General features: G+C 40.3%; 1 non-coding gene across 1 annotated transcript; it reads left to right on the top strand.

The window, feature by feature from the left end:
* The first annotated feature begins 8,805 nt into the window (after positions 1 to 8,805).
* LOC123790637 (small nucleolar RNA U13) lies at positions 8,806 to 8,909 on the top strand. The gene has a single exon (XR_006779162.2). It is a non-coding gene; the product is annotated as a small nucleolar RNA U13 (small nucleolar RNA).
* Positions 8,910 to 17,851: the final 8,942 nt, after the last annotated feature.

Here is a 17,851-nt window from a genome sequence, read left to right as displayed (position 1 = left end):
AAATTAATGTGGAAAAGAGTGGTGTGTAGAATGACCTGTGTTTAATGTTTATCAAGGGATGTGTTAACATCGACACCTATTGTTGTGAGGGGAAGTGAGCTAGAGTGGACAGAAAGAGAAGTTGAGGTGTCGTGTAAGCCAACAGCCTTAGCTGACACCTCAGGGAGCTTGAGATGGAGCTCAAATGATCCATCATAGATGTTCCTCACCGGGACCAAATGGCCAGGCCTTGATAGCCCTCTCCATCAGCCTCTCAGCTGTGCTGACTCACAAAGGGCGTGATCTCAGCTGAGTTTGCTCTGTGCAACTGAGGCAGTCCTCAAAGTTGCTGGCAACTAGAGGGTTTCCACTGACAAGACTCCCAGTGAGACAGGCGAGTCCTTCTTGGAAGATAGGTGATGTTCATCTGTGCTCATCACAGATCAGTACTGTGGTTTATCACGCCATCCAGTGAAGATTCGTAGGCTTCGCGATCTTTATTGTTTTTAAAAGATGAACTTAAATCAAGTTTTTGAAACTGGAATATCTTTTGTTAGAGTGTGTGCACAATATTTAATTTGGGCTTCCTAGACATTAGGCATTCTTGTATGTAGGGTTAGTGTCTTCCTGTCATGTAGTGATTTTGTTTTTCCGTTTCTTAGAGGACATCCTTCTTTTACTTCTCTATTTCTCCTTCATTTTCTCCATAGTCTTTATAAAATCAGCCTCCTCTCAAATAAATAACAAAAAATCAATTCTGGAGAGAGTAATAATACAGGGTCAGGTTAGTGTAAAGAGAAGAGTGACGTTGTGGACATTTGAAACCAATTGCAAATTCCTTGGCTGTTGATGACATTCGTGTCGGGTTCACATTTGAGGTGAAGCCATACTGTTGAGTTTTCTCAGCTTTCCCTACTATCATTTTTTTTTCCAAAATTTTCTGTAGATGAGAAACAAATGCCTAGGAAGATCCTAGGCAATACCATCTGTGAAAGCCTTGCATAAATTGGAAACTAGAGCTCAGGTGAAGTTCACATGCTTTGCTCTATATGGTGGTACAATACCAGGCAGCAAGAGTAAGGGGGAAAGGACCATAGAGCAAGGAACCAGTAAAAAGTACTGAGGATAGCTTCACAAGAAAATACAACGGATTTCTTGGCTACTCTGGATGTTGCCAGAGAAGCTGTCAGAGGGGAGGAAGTACAAGGAATTTATCTTCTTGACACTTCTGATCTCCTGTTTCTTGCTCTTCAAAGTATGTCCCAGGGGCATAAATTTCAGACATAATTCCAGACTGCTTCATGTACTCCCACCTAACAGTCACTGAAAATGCCAGATCCCCCTTCCCACAGCACGGTGTCTCCTCTGGGTCTGGAATTTGTGACAAGGAGCAAACTCTTCATAGCCCCATTGAGTAGAAGCTGTACACAATTCTGGCCTTCGTTTCTGGGGGGCTGAGGCATCGGTCATGGTCGTCAGGAAACAAGGCTAGCAGCACTACTTGGGGTGCTTGTGCTGGCAAGCCACACTGGTCTGGATGGAGCTGGTTGAGGGGTTGCCCCAGCTGATCCAGGCACCGAGGAGGCTGGAGCAGCTCAGATGAGCCTGACTCTGGTCACACAAGCAGGCCTGGGTGCACACAGCCAAACACATCTGAGAATAGGCACAAATTGGGCCTACTATAAACCACTGGATAAAATTCCAAATGGTATCATATTCACATAAATAAACACGCAGTCTTTGTGGGTCCTCTATTAACTCGTAATAAAAATATAGAGTAGGAAATCACTTTAGAATTCATGGAGGCAAGTTTCACCATCGTTCTTATGAAAGGAGCTGCAAAGCAACTTATTCAAAGTGACAGAGAACATTTGAGATTGAAGAGCAGAACTCAGGTCTATAGATTCTTCTGCCAAGGATGTTACTCACTGTCCTCCACTGTCTCTCCTTGAGTATCCTGAAATCTTCAAATAAATGGATCCTAGTAAAAATGATAACCATCTAACCAGCTTTATAATAAAATTCATATGCAAGGAAATAAGCATAGCCAGAGGTCAATTATTAGTGTTTTGAGAGGATCTTCTCATGTCACAAAATGAAATACCACCAGTTGCTTTAGAGTAGAGAAGTGGGTTTCCACCATGTTAGTTCCGGCAGTGACCTTACAGGTAATCCACGTCACGGGATTTCTAATATGGTGTTGAGAGACGTCTCCCTAAAGAGACCCACTGATGTGACATGCAAAACATTACACTTGTGCGCATTTTCATGGGAAGAAGTTTTATAAGTTTGTGAGTTCCTAAAAAAAAAAAAAAAAAAGTCTGTTAGAGCTTGAAAGAATGAAGGTTGTGGGGGAGGAAGAGAGAGAGGGGAGGAAGAAGAGAAGGAAGAGAAAAAGAAAAAAAAAAAAAACCTTATTGGCCTGCCTCATTTCCCCAGGAGGAAAGAGAGGTTTGAGGAGTTGCCAGCATTCTGGGTTCATAAAGTGTACAAGTGGCAGGATTGGGATTAAATCCAGTCCCAACTGCACTCCAGGTCCCGTGCAGTTCCCGCTAATGGAAACTTCCCTAGGCAATTTTGGACCATTGACAGTTTTTTCCCCCAGAAGATCCAAGAGTTAGAAAACAATGGAATTTTTATTCTTTTCTTTAAAGAGAGCTTACGGGTCAAATGTCTGTATATTTATAAGAGAGGAACGTGAGAGCCCAAGAGCCTTTCTCAAGATGGCAGTCAGTTAATGACAGTTCTGATCCAGACTCTGTGACCTGACTTCCTCCCACTCCTATGACTGTGTGTTATTACTGTATCTAAAAAGGTGAAGGATGAGCAGAAATTAATGGAAAACTTATATATACATCAGTTGCGCGTCTGCAAAAGCAACGTATATAAACTCATTCTAAAATCTCATTTTCTTGAGAAAGACAATGTGAGAAAAATAATTTTATCCATCTTTTTAAAAAAAGATTTATTTATTTTAGAGTGACAGAGTGGGGGGAGGGGCAGAAGGAGAGGGAGAGAGAGAATATCAAGCAGACTCCCCGCTGAGCACAGGGCCTGACACGGGGCTCGATCCCACAACCTTGTGATCATGACCTGAGCCAAAACCAGGAATCTTATGCCCAGCCGACCACGCCACCCCCGTGCCCCACTACCTTTGTCCATCTTTGAAATTGACATTTTTAACTTGAAAGTTATGGATAGCTATGATGTCTCCTTAATCATGCCCTTCTTGTGTCAAAGATACGGTGAGAAACAAGCTGTTATTTCTGGCCTAAGTATGAATAACAGCTTAAATGGTAGAAATTATCTAGCAAAGTGTTAATTTTTACTGTACATCTGTCATGAAATTTGTAAGTAGTTCTTTATCCTCTAATACAGATTTGTTGTTGTTGTTATTTGTCTCAATAACAATTCTGGTTTCAAAAAGCGTGTCAGTGACCTCTCTAAAGGTACAAACCCCGTCTTTTCAGGATTGGTGTCTTATCAGGGAATGCTTGTGGACCAGTAAGGTTTTCGAGTTTTCCTAAGTTCTTTCTTAGAACTTAGGTTTTCTTTCAGTATAAAGCCATTCTCCGTTCATTACATGCTGTGTTCCTTTTATTCATTTTCTCTTTTTGCTGCAGGAACTTTGTCTAAATACCACTTTTTTTTTAACTCTTATTCTTGTATGATTCGATAACTTGGCAGCTCTATCCAGACCCTGTATTTGCCCCGAAACATTACAATGAGTTCTGCTTGATTTCTTCCTCATCTGAAATCTGGCTTCTCTCTGAGAACCATCCTGGGGACAGACTTTCTGCAGCATGTGCACGAGGAGTGAAGGATGCTGCAAAACTAGGGGGTTCACTGGCATTGAAGCTTTGTTAACTTTGTTAACTGAACCTTTCATCCTTCCGCTTGTCTGGGAGCCATCCCTGTCCAGCCTCAGAATGGCCGCTGACTTCAGATAACTCGATTTGAAGAAGCTAAGCCATGGTCTATGATCGGTTCAAACATTCTCTCATCTTTGCCATCATTGCCACTTCCTCATCGTAGAAGAGAGAAATATACACATGATATATTTTTTTAGCATTTGTATTGAAAATCTGATTGTGGGGCAGGGGTGTGATGGGGGGGGGCGGTTTGGGGAAATTGCAACCGAGGATCTCCATTGAGCAATGGCTGCCTCCCCTTCAGTCTCAGATCCTTCCTTATCTGTTTCGTCCTTCATCTTCTGTTTGATTAAATGTCAGTGTGTTCTTGGAGATAATCAGCTCCAAACGTTTCTGAGAGTGTTTAGCTTTTTTTGATGCCCCTTAGGGAGTCACCACAATGGTGAGGTGCGGGGGTTTTCAGTGTCCTTTAGAGTGACGCCGAAGAAGGCAGGTGGGGGCTTCTACTTTTGTGTGAGTGTTCACCTCCCCTTCCAGAATCCCTAGCTCATGCTGCTCTTTCTGTTATTCTCCTGAGAGGAATTATTATTGATACTTTCTAGAACATCGTTTGGTCTAATCCCATCCCTCTTCCCAAGGCAAACTGAGCAGGGTTTGGAGCTGCGCGGACTGTCCCAAGCTAAGGCATATTAATATTTTGAAACTTCCATTAAGTTATTTTCCTGCCCTTCAATCATTGTCCTTGACTGTTCCAGTATATTTTTGCTGTTCTGTGTTTTATTTATTTTTTTGCCCCCCCCCCTTTTTTTTTCTTTTGGCAGAGAAATTTTGTTTGTTATCTTGACATTCATTCTCTGTCTTAAAGTCTGGGAAAGATAACTTTTTAAAATGATAAATATGAAAATCTTCACAGAAGCTCTGTTTTAATCATGGTTGATGGGCTAAATAGGCCCAAAGAGGGAAGGGAATGTTAATGCTGTCTCACTGTTTCCTTCCCGTTCATTTCAGCCCTTGTATCTTTGGTTCGTGTTTCTTACCTTGAATAGGAATAGTGAGAGGGAACAAGTTGACTGGTCTCAAGAAATGCCCATCAGTGTGTAACCTTGATCTGGCGTGAAGGGAAACAAGAGCAGGCCTGCCATGCACCTGTTGGAGAAGTCCCATCCACTTAGAGTCTGTTTTCTCTTTCGTTGTATCTTCTGCCTCGTCATTACACATTCTATCGAGGTTATCAGAATGCGCTTGAATCTCCGTGTTCTCATTATTCCCAGAGACAAAGGGACTGGACAGTGTGATTGATATTCTGAAACGGGGCTTGCTTCCTCCTCCACCCCACCCCAACACACAGCACATGTGCCCATACCCACGTGGTTATCACAGACTACAGATTTCCCCCAGATGTGAAGTTGGAAATACAGTGTTCACAGGTGTCCTTTGTGGCTTGCCATGCCTCACTGAGATCATTTCTAAGTCCCTCTTAAGATCGCCATCTGGAAGAGTTCATGGGCACTGTCAAAGAAATTGATAGGTTTCGTCGAAGATACAGCCTTCAGTTCCTAAGGAGTAGGTAGGTACCTGCCTAGTTGGGGAAATCAGTCAGGGCTGCTGGGCTGGCCATGTTGCCAAGATTCCCCAGTGTTCTTCATGGCCACAGGGTTCCGTTGACTTTTTTTTTTTTAATAATATTTTTTTATTATATTATGTTAGTCACCATACAGTACATCCCCGGTTTCCGATGTAAAGCTCGATGATTCATTAGTTGCGTATAACACCCAGTGCACCATGCAATACGTGCCCTCCTTACTGCCCATCACCGGTCTATCCCATTCCCCCACCCCCTTCCCCTCTGAAGCCCTCAGTTTGTTTCCCAGAGTCCATAGTCTCTAGTGGTTCATTCCCCCTTAGGGTTCCGTTGACTTAATAGGAGCCTCACAGAATGGCCAGGACCAAATGCAGTGAAAGTTACACTGACTTTAAAGTCAAGATGTCAAGCAGATAATTGAATTAAATTGCCACAGCAGCATTGCGATGTCAGGACTGTATGGTGCATCTGCAGGGAGGAAACACTTAAGGCCACACGCCTGCACACGTGCACATACAACAGTGTACATATATGAGAGTATATTTGCATATGAAAACAGAATCTATGTATGTATGGGTGTGGGTGTGTGTGTATGGAACCCCCCCCCCGTTCAGCAGCAGAAGGAATCTCTTTCATAATTATGAAGCTGACAATTCATATTCTGAGAAAGTGGTCCTTATCAAAATGTGTGCTGTATCTGATGAATAAGTGATAGTAGAGGCTTCTACTTTTGTGTAAGTGTCCACCCCTCTTCCAGAATCCTCATGGAAAACAAAAGAAAGAAAGAAAAATAGAAAGATAGAAAGATAAAAGAAAAATAATTTACATAAAAGAACTGGACCAGAATCGCTGTTTAATAAATGTTAACTGTTGTTATCATAACGATTCTAAAGGCTTGTCTTTATTAACTATTTTCTTTATAGAATACTGACTTCCAAAAAATACTTTGAGGCAGTATTTAATAGAAAATATTTTTTTAAACTGTGAAACTATTTAATAAAAGCGAGGAAAGGGAAGAAGAGAATTATATTGTAAAGCGTGAGGGATAAATTAGGCTAGAATATCCTAAACGAAGGCAATCGACAGCTGTTGAGCACAGAGTTTACCTCTTAAGTTTCCTGGAAATCAAAGAAAGAAGAAAACCATGATGAGATATAGCGGTGATAAATAAAAAACAAAAAATCATGCCAGTTTCCCAGAAGAGACCAGTGTTTCCCTCTCTGTGCTGTCCGTCAGAATTTTTCCTATCTTTATGTAAGTAGGATGACCTACTTCTGGTTTGTTTAAGGCTTTTCCACTTTAAAACCTGTAATTATTTATATAAAACTTTCAGTCTCAAAAGTGCCCTTGTTTGGAAAATAACTTATGCGGTCATTTTCTACGGTAGCAGAAAAATACATTGAAACACGTGACTGATCCAGGTTTTATGAGGCCAGAAACTTACATTATCTTAGAGACCCCCACTGAAGAAAGAGGGTGGACAATTACAACCATACAGTTAGGAAGAAAAGATAATATTTCTTTAGAGTCAAGTAAATCACGAAAGATTAATACTATTAAAAGTTGAGAAACTTAACAGCCTGCCGTAACTCAATTTTTTTTTTCTACATTTGTTGGCTGGATATTCTAGAAATAAACACCTCTTTTGAGGCAACAATTTTATTATAGAGGAAATAGTGTGGTTGATTAAAATTCATTATTACTGATAGTTTTAAGAAAGTTTGAGCTTTAGAAGTTGTTTAGAACTTTACATACATTTTTACGATTGTTGCCACATTTGGGGAAATCTCTCTGTTTCTTCCGTGTATGAACTATAAGATTTTTGTAGAATTTGTATTTTAAGTTTTCTTGGGAGAACTAATTTTAAATAGTCCTTTGCCTGACAACATACACTGAGCAGTGTGCCATTGATTTTTTGGTTTCTAGTGGCACACGAGTTTAATTATTTTTTATAATGTCAGTAAATTTGTTGAATCAAAAGAGCATAAATTTTAATATATTCCCAGTGTGCTTACGTGATGTGTACCTCTTCTTTTATCGGATTATTGAAAAAATACAAAAAATTTCTCTTTTCCTTCAGGATTTACTGCTTTGGGTGTGATGTGCCTGCTATTTTCTCTGGAATTTCTAGACGTTAGCAATAGAAAAGGTGTCCGATATACAAAGACAAAATCTGAAACGTTTCGATGTATAAAATGTGCAACTTGACCCACAGACTCACTGTATGTAGTAATGCTACAGGTTTGTGTCCTACCAAGACAGGAATCCTGATAAATGTTTCTCTCCATTTCCATAAAAGGAAGAAAAAACAAAGTATGGTGGTTCTTTAAATTGCTTACACTGCATCGTTCAGTCCATTGTGGACAGGCAGAAAGTTCTGTACTCACTTAGCACTGATGAGAGTAGAATCCTCTTAACAATTTTACCTCTATGATAAGTGGAAGTGTTTTTGAAAAAGTAGCTATGCCTCTATGCACTTCAGACCTTGTTTCTTTCCTGTGTCTCTTTTTTTTCCAGTGCTGGTCACGTTATGAGCTCAGGCCCTGCGGCTTTGTATTAGGACACCGGGGGAGTTGAGACAGTTGGTGCCTAGATGACGAAGAATAGCCTAATTTTCCCCTAAAGTTACTGCGATCGCATAATGTAAATCCAAAATAAATGTATGGCCAACGTGAATTCCTCTGGGATACCTAACATTCTTGGAGCCATAGGAATAACCATCAGACAGCAAGAGGGGCAAGGTGTCAGAGGAGAAAGCAGATGGCCCCAGGCAGTGCTCCTAACAGGGCCTAGAGTAAAATATTTTACATTTGCAAATTTTACCAAAATTTTCAACTTTATGAAGCCAGTATTCGGGCCCCTCCCAGAGCCTTGGAAGGTGCTTGTGGAAGTGAGGGGCCCTGCAGGTTGAACTTCATCGAGTTCATGGTCAGTCTGCCTCTGCCCACGGGCTACACGGGGACTCCCCATGTTGCAGACCTCGGTAAAGACCGAAGGCCCAGTTAAGCCTCAGGGAAGAGTTGGGTAAAAGCAGCTCTTGGGGGGACGCCTGGGTGGCTCAGTCGTTAAGCGTCTGCCTTTGGCTCAGGGCGTGATCCCAGCGTTCTGGGATCGAGCCCCACATCAGGCTCTTCTGCTGGGAGCCTGCTTCTTCCTCTCCCACTCCCCCTGCTTGTGTTCCCTCTCTCGCTGGCTGTCTCTCTCTCTCTCTCTCTCTCTCTGTTAAATAAATAAATAAATAAATAAATAAATAAATAAATAAATTAAATAAAAAGCAGCTCTTGCCATGCAGGCTTGGCATACAGCTTTCTAGTGACTTCACAGGTATAAAATGTAGAAAATCTGAAGGACTAAATGTTTAGCATATCATTGATCCTTTTGTAGCTCACGAGCGTGACCATTGGGTGATCAAGCCATTGTGTGACTTGTGTCTCCCTGAAATCTTATTACAACCTTGACACATTACCTGTCTGACGTGAAAAAAAAATGTGTAGTATATTCACTTTACTATGATAGAACATTTTCCCATGAAACAATTCAAGTAGAAGTAGCCAGGGAAGAAATTCTCTGTTGCCAGTCCCAGTTGCTATTTCTGTGTTTATGTAGCAAAGCAACACCCAGACTTTAACTTTGTTAATATCAAAGCCTGTGAGGGTGGCCCTGCTCTTTTCCTACTGTGATCTCCAGAATATTGACTTTTCTCAGTAGAGGTTACTAAGATAATTTACATATCTATTAGAATAATTGTCTTTTAAAAATGGATTTCAAAATTCTTAAGATCCCTAATCATTCCCATTTTAATGATTTTTGTCTCAAAATTACTGAGGAAAAGAACCCAAACACGAAAGCAGATGGCTTGTTCCATAAATTCTTTATGTCGTACCTCAGAAATCAAAATAAAGGAGTTGAGAGGTAGCCAGGCATGGCTTCAGTAATGTCTTCTTTCTTGGTTGGGACAAAGTCCTCATGGATAAGAAGGCAGGTGAGGCCGAGAGGTTGTTTGGGACTTTCGGGCAGAGAATGGGGCTGCCTCTTGAGGAACCCCAGGGGAAACAGTCCTTCTGTTGCTCTCTTGGGGAAGGGTGTGGAGGGGCGAGTCTCGTTCCGTCTTTCCCATGAATTCTTCTGAGGTTATCAGGCCCGATAGAGTTTGGATGAGTAAATCTCAGGTTTCGTTTTCTCCTGCCTTTCTGAATAACCCTTGGTTCATTTCCTCTTTATTTTCTGTATTCTGATCTGTAATATTCTGCACGAAATTGTGCTTATTAGCTTTTCTGGCATCTGTCATTAATATCATCTTAGGCAGTGAACGTATTTGTAGGATATGGAAATCGCTATAGAAACGTAAAGATGGATGGAAATTCAGATGAACACACTCAGGCTTCAGCAAGGCTTGGCTTTAAATGGAAACGATTTTTCTCTTCCTCATTCTTGAAGCCTCCCTCCCGCCCCCCGCCCGGACTTGCTTCTCTGTAGACTCCTTTGTGCCGGGAACTCGGAATTGATGCGGACATCTGGCTGACTTCAGTGTATGGTCAGTCCTGAGACTTGGATGGCCGGGGTCTGAGCCAGTCGGAGACCACCTTGAACACGAGGAACTTGGCTGGCAGCTCGTACACATTCCTATCTAAACTGCCCAGATCCTGTATGTTCCTCTGAAACCCCTCAACCTTTAACCCCGGGTGGGTCTGCAGGTTTTTTGTTTTATTTTGTTTTGTTCTTAAGATTTTATTTATTTATTTTAAAGAAGAATAGCGAGAGAGTGTGAGTGAGGGGAGGAGCAGAGGGAGAGGGAGAGAGAATCTGAAGCAGACCCCACACTGAGCACAGAACCCCACACGGGGCTCAATCCCAGGACCCTGAGATCATGACTTGAGCCGAAATCAAGAATCAGATGCTCATCTGACTAAGCTCCCCAGATGCCTCGGGTCTGCAGCTTTGAAGGCATTAGCCTGCTGCAGCCTCCTTTGCCTGGCAAAGCAATAAAACCATCGTTCCTCTTTATCCGCAAACTGTCCTCAGGTTTTATTTTGGCTCCAGAGGCCAGAAATCGTTTTCAACAACAGGGTATGTTCTTATAGATAAACAGTCATCTATCTCTAATAGAAAAGTTTTTACCCAAAATTTTCTGGCACGCCCTTGCCCAAGCCTTCAAGAAATAGAAGAGTCTTCACAAAATACTGTAGGGCATTAACATTGTATAGTTGAGAATTATCTCCCAAATTATTTCTATGATATTTATTTATTTTTGTGATTTTAAAGCAGTTCATAAATGCACATTTACTGTCGAGAAATAACAGCAAATACCTTTTCAGCATTCGTCTCGTCTTTTATATAACATATCAAAGGCATGTCTTTTTCTTCACTACAATCCAATTTAAAAAATATATTGTATAATGAATTTTCAGGTGTAATATGAATCTTTATACCGTTATTTATTTGGAAATTTGGAAACATTTTAATGAATGCCTTGCCTGCCCCCAAATCCCAGTTTCTACAAATATTAATAAAATTCTCTTGAACATCTGAGTAACACACCATATAAAGTGTTTGTAACACCAACTAAGTAATTATTCAATCTCTAGCTAGCTTGTTAGTGGTATATGTTTGTTCTAAGTGCAATGATAACACGTTGAATCAGATACTAATTATGTTTTACTTCTACATTGCATTAACCGTGTATTGCAATGCAAATAAAATCGAAAAATATTAAGACATGTAAAAAAGGCAAATAACAGTAAAATATAAAAAGTCATTATAAGACGGGTTTATCAATTAAAACATAGTTTGCTATAATAGTTTTTTATTTGTTACACACATTTGCATTCCTTGCAAACTTTGAAATGATGAGTTTAGAGTCAAAAGGTCTTTATAGATTTATGAGCAAAAGGGGAAGAATTATTTCAGTTCTAGAACTTTTTCAATATAATACCTCTGCAAGCATTTCTCTATATATTATGAATGAGTGAGTACAACCTACCTAGTACATTTAGTCCAGAAATATAAACTGTGTTTTACATTCTTTACTTTTAATAAGTCATCAGTGAAAGGTGATGCCACTGACAATAATTTTCCTTTGTCATTAGAAAGCATTCACACGGTCCATATTCTTATTTTTGCATTCTGGAAAACAGTCCTTAAAACTGTAGCCATTATATTTTTAAAATAAAGAAAAAAACTTTTGGGGCGCCTGGGTAGCGCAGTCGTTAAGCGTCTGCCTTCGGCTCAGGGCGTGATCCTGGCGTTCTGGGATCGAGTCCCACATCGGGCTCCTCGGCTGGGAGCCTGCTTCTTCCTCTCCCTCTCCCCTGCTGTGTTCCCTCTCTCACTGGCTGTCTCTCTGTCACATAAATAAATAAAATCTTTAAAAAAAAAAAAGAAAAAAAGAAAAAAACTTTTAAGAAAAGCATTGCATGTAATTGTTATAAGAGAGGAACATAGGAAAAAATCACCAATACTATAAATTCATATATGTGTTATGTGTATATGTATTACATATGTGATATACATATATTACCCATATATGTATATTATACGTAATATACGTATTATGTGCGTATAGATACATAACTCTCAGGAAATTGGGTCATATTCTCCATTTTTTTTATATAATCCCAAGTTTTGCAAACATGAGTAGATTTTCTTTTGAAAGGAAATTTAGAATTGGAAAAAATCCCATCAAACTATTTTATAAAACCTTGGAACATACTTTCTGTAATGCAACTTTTCTCAAATATTAAAAGGAAATTAATGCTTCCATATGCTTTAAAACATAATTAGTTCAGACCTTGTGAATTTGAAATTTATCATCATTTCCAGTAGTGCTGGACTGAAGCTTGCCTCTTTTCAACAATATTGACTGAAGACTTACTTACATAAGGAAAGCACACACATAATATGTCGCAGTTTGATTAACGTTCCACATCGTACACCCATACGTGTAATGAGACAAAACCTCACCAGCCTCTGGGCTCTCGCTTGTGCCCCTTCTAGTCAGTGTTAGCACCCTAAGGCTGATAGCCATCCTGACTCAACGCCATACATAGGTTTGCCTGTTTTTGAACTTTGCATAAGAGGAATCCTACAATATGCCTTCTTTTGTGTCTGGACTCTTCCGCTAAGGGTTACGTTTGCGAGATTGATCCACATTGTTGAGAGGTTGCAGATTTTCATTCTTATTGATGAATAGTATTTCATTGTGTGACTGCATCAAAATCATTCTCTAGTTTCCTATTGATGGACGTTTAAGTAGTTTCTAGTTTGGGACTGTTAAGAATAATGCTGCCATTAACATTTTGTATATCTTTTGATGAATGTATGTACACATTTCTGTGAGGATAGAAACCGATGAGCCAAACATAAGTGCATATTCAGCTTTAGTAGATAATGTCAAAAACTTTCCCGGAGTGTTTTCCAGGGTGATTGCCTCAGTTTCCATGCTTACCAAGCATGTATGTATACGACTGTTTCTCCACATATTTACCCATGGTTAGCACTGCCTTTTTAAATTTTTTTCATTTTATTCATTCTGGTGGGAGAAACTTGCCTTCTTTTAAAAAAAGATTTTATTTATTTATTTGAGAGAGAGAGTTAGCCCAAGCAGTGGGAGGAGCAGAGGGAGAGAGAGACTCTCCAGCGGAGTCTCCGCTGAGCATGGAGCCCAGCATGGGGCTCAATCTCACGACCTTGAAATCATGACCTGAGCCAAAATCAGGAGTTGGCTGAATTAACTGACTGAGCCACCCAGGCGTCTGCCTTCCTTTTCTGTGAAATATTTTTCTAGGCAAAGTAATACGGGAAGTAATGATTAATCATAGCATGGTTAACACATTTCCTTATACGGTTGTGACTGTGTCACCATTTGAAAATGACACATTTTCAGTGCCAAGTGTTGCAATTAACAAATACTGGTTGTATGGAATACAATTTGCATTCCTTTTCTCCTTCTCTTTTATTCAAAGCGCTCAGTAGTCAGGTACATACCTTGTGTGTTCTGCCTTTAGAGTACAATACACTAAAAATTTGCATACAAATATCTTAAATTCTCAATGCATTATCCTATTCAGGGTTCTTTACCTTACATGCCATAGATCAATACTTGAAACCGTCTTCATTCAACATGTTATAAAGTGAGTATACTAGTTTATTGTTCTTCACGTAGTTTATTTCCTTATGTGGCATGACATTTTGGTGAATGTTTGGGGCTCAGAAGTCAGTGCGAACTAATTTTTAATCTTTGTGATATTGCACAGCTCATACTATCTCTCCGAGTCTCAGCATTTCCTTAGGTAATATGGAGGTAATAACAATGCAAATTTATTGGAATGACTTACGTAAAGCACTTGTCACAGTCCGTGGCACCTGGTAAGTATCCCGTAACCGATAGTTATAAATTAGTGTTTTTAGTCTTGTGCTCAGAGTAAAGACACTGCTCCAGAAAAATCAATGTTGCTAAAAAAATAATAATAAAATAATAATAATAATAAATAAATAAATCTCGAGGAAATTTGGAAAATTCTCTAGAAATACTCTTTATCAAGTTTACTTTTACTCAGGCCTTTATAAGTGCAATAGAATTATTAATTGCAAATAGTGAAACCCCATCTTGGGGGTATACTAAAGAAGAACACATACACAGTACACACACACACACACACACACACACACACAAACACACACACACATTGTGATTTTGGTATTTCCTGATAGCTTTTCCTCTCTGGGAGATACTAGAAATGCTTAGCCTGGCAAGAATAGCTCGGATCCTGGTTTTCTCTGTTCAACCATCTGGTAGCTTACTATGCTATATCAGAGGATTCTGGGTTCAAATTCTGAACTCACGACTTCTTAGATTGTGGTTTTGTGTAGTATTATGTAGGTTGTTACACTTTCATCTTCCTTTTGTATAAAATAGTACACAACTACATGAAGTTGTGAGGGATAAACACAGTCATCCCTAATAAATTGCAGAAAGCAAGTGAAAGTTAACTAACGACGTGCACTTTAACAGTTACTTCCTCCAGAATCCGTCTACCACTAGCTACAGACCATTCCTGGAGTCTTTGCAGTTCCTGAAGGTTCAGACTTGAAGTAATTGTTCTTATTAATCATTTCCGTGAATCTGTGGCGTGCCGGAGTCTGAAGAGGCTCGCTCCCTTTTCAATGCTGCCTGCAGCTTCTCATTAGGAGGAATGTCTTCTGTGTTCTGCATGTTCTTGCTCATTCTCTTTGTTCTCTGTACACTCTGATCTGTGCCATGTCTCTCTCTGAACTATACTGCCAAAGTGGGAGGGATTTTTTTTTTCCCCCAGCTCTAGCGTTAATAGGAAGAGAGTTGCATCTAGGCCAGGTATGATCTGATGATGATTCCTTGGCCATACACAGCAGTCTGGGATAGCGAGTTACTTCCTGTGGCTGCGATTCTCAACAGCTCCCTTAGCTTCAGCCACCAAGGCATTTGCTCTCTGTTTCAATCTCTCTATTATGAGGACTTTACAAATAGAGCCCTTGTCTATCTCGAAGTCACAGATGAGCTTCAATGACAATACATAATAGCTTTTGTGTTCTCAAAAATGTATTCAGGGGGCGCCTAGGTGGCTCAGTCATTAAGCGTCTGCCTTCGGCTCAGGGCGTGATCCCAGAGTCCTGGGATCAAGCCCCGCATCAGGCTCCTCCGCTGGGAGCCTGCTTCTTCCTCTCCCACTCTCCTGCTTGTGTTCCCTCTCTCGCTGGCTGTCTCTCTCTCTGTCAAATAAATAAATAAAATGTTTAAAAAAATGTATTCAGGATTTCCTGATTTGTAGGTGTAATTGTTTATTTCCTTCATTCAACAAATATGTATCGAACACCTTCCATGTGCCAGATAGCATTGTAAGTATGGGGAATTCAGCAGCAAACAGGAAGCAGTTTAACTTTTGGATGGGCTGGCCCCCAAATACAGGAGGTTGTATTAAAAAGGGAAGGGAGCAAGCTAATAGAGACTTGGAAAAGAGCGTTCTTGACAGGGAGGAAAGCAAATGCAAAGTCCAAGAGTGGAATGTAGCTGTCGTCATGTGGTTTCACGTAGAAGCAAGATGGAAGGTACAGGAGAGGAGATGAGAGAAATATCCAGGGACAAAGACAGATGGGGCAAATTCTCTTAGGCCATTGTAAGAATTTTGACTTTTACTTTGGGTTATTTACAAACTCAAGTTATCTCTGGATACACATATGGTAAGACTGTGCAGATATGAGGATATCTCGCTACCTTTCTGAGCATAACTTTTAAAGGAAATTGGAGGTGGCCCTATCAGTAGGTAGAAACGGTATCTACCCAATTGCGGGCACATGGGTCAATTCCAGCCCTTCTGAGTATTTAGCCAAAAGAATTGCAATTAGGATCTCAAAGAGGTGTTTGTGCTACCATATTCATCGTAGCATTGTTGACAGTAACCAAAGTATAGAAACAACCTAAATATTCACCAGTGGGTGAACGGATAAAGAAGGTGTGGTGTATACATACAGTGGAATATTATTGAGCCTTAAAATGGAAGGGAATCCTCCCATCCACAACAACATGGATCAACCTGGAGGATAAGTGAAACCAGACACAGAAGAATAAATACCTCATGATTCCACTTACTTATGATGGATCTAAAATAGACAAATTCATAGAAATACAGAGCGGAATGGTGGTTGCCGGAGCCTGGGGGTAGGGAGAAATGGGAAGTTGCCGTTCAACACGTATAACGTTTCAGTTACAAAAGATGAGTAAGTTCTAGAGACCTACTGTACAACATTGTTCCTATAGCTACCAGTACTGAATTATGCATGCAAAAATTTGTTAAGAGAGTAGATCTCATGTGAAGTGTTGTCACCACAGTACTCTTAGAAATAAAATCCCTCTTCAAAGTGCACTTCCAAAACCTAAAACAGTTTTCACAGTGCCCGAAATTCCACCCTCTTTGATTATCCTTTAGCCTCAGAAAATGTTTCTGTCTTCAAAAGTACTCTGCGAAATTCTAGACATGGCTGAGGAGAGTGGCACATTTAACAGTGAACATCTCTGAGATGAAGGGTCTTCGGCATTGAGAAAGCAAGTTCCACGATCGCTGAGTTGAGGTCTGAAATTTGGTAAACACTTAACTGTTAGGTAATCAGATGTCAAGGTGACCCACTCGGACAACCCTGAAAGGAGCAAGCGTTTACCACTTATTATGACGGTACAAGCAAGAGACAAAAAGTGGTGCCAGCTCCCCATATTCCATTTCCCCCCGTGTAATGGTACCAGCTGAAGGCCAAGTGGATGCAGCACGGAGCCCCAGCAAAAGGCTTCTGTCTCTTTAGGGACCAGTGGGCTGGGGGAACACAGAAAGGGAAGAGCTTGGAGTGACTGCATCCAAGTGGGAGAAGGCATCGTCCAGGACTCAGGATAAGGAAGTCTCTGTGCGGGCCCCTGGGAAGGGTCTCACAAGACCGCTCATGAGACCTCAGATGGAATCTCATGGACCGGGAATGCAGACACTCCTATGAGCACGGCTGCCCCAGAGAGACAGGAGTGCTCAACTGAAACTCCCTCCAAAAAACTTGAGTGCCCTGGCGAGGCAGTGAGCCTGGTGAGGGGAATGCATTTCCCCCATCGATGCCGCCTACGCAAAGCCTAGGTAATCCCTGAAGTATCACACAGGGTTTTGGCCCGAAGCCACATTCCTCATTAACAGATACTGGTTGTTGAATGAACCTGTTAGCTAGATGCTTAACAATGACCATAATGGAAGAGAGGGGAGGAAAATAATAAACGGAGAGATGGGCTTTTACCATGGACAAACTTCTTCATACTTTTTCCTAGAAATGTTACAAATGATCCTGAGTGAATTTCTCTAGAGCCCCTATAGATGTTTTAATTAGCTGAAAGAAAATAAGGTTAGCACAAAATAGAAGTAATATTATATAGAAGACTCACGTTCTGTATATTGATATTTTCTTCCCTGTAGCTGGAACAAATGGAGATGAATCATTTAAATCAGTGGTGCCCTGAGGGAAGAACTCCATCTAGAGTCATGTGTCTTTAGAGGCATAATCTCTTTTTAAAAAACTAGTGGAAGTAGATGCAATTTTATCTGTCATTACCAGTGAGATTTTAACCATTATCTTTATAATTCATGCTTACTTTGTAGACCTGATTGCTAAATAGATGATGATTGCTTTACAATAAAAAAAGGAACACTTTTCTTAGTTTCATCATCTTCCATATTCTTTTATTAGTAAACAGGAGATATTGACACAGGTAAAGTTTAAAAATGAAAATAAATAGAAACAGTATTGAAGTCATTTTGTTTAAACTACTCCAGTCAGATAGTGACACATGATGTAATCTGATAGACCCCAAAGCATTTGTTTGAGATTCCAAATAATAATATGCTAATGAATTTGTATTTCT

The sequence above is a fragment of the Ursus americanus genome, chromosome 5, assembly GCF_024610735.1.
Source record: "Ursus americanus isolate L20-20 chromosome 5, mUrsAme1.1.p, whole genome shotgun sequence".
NCBI lineage: Eukaryota > Metazoa > Chordata > Mammalia > Carnivora > Ursidae > Ursus > Ursus americanus.
The sequence above is the reverse complement of the archived record's forward strand: the minus strand, read 5'-3'. Positions and strand labels throughout refer to the sequence as shown.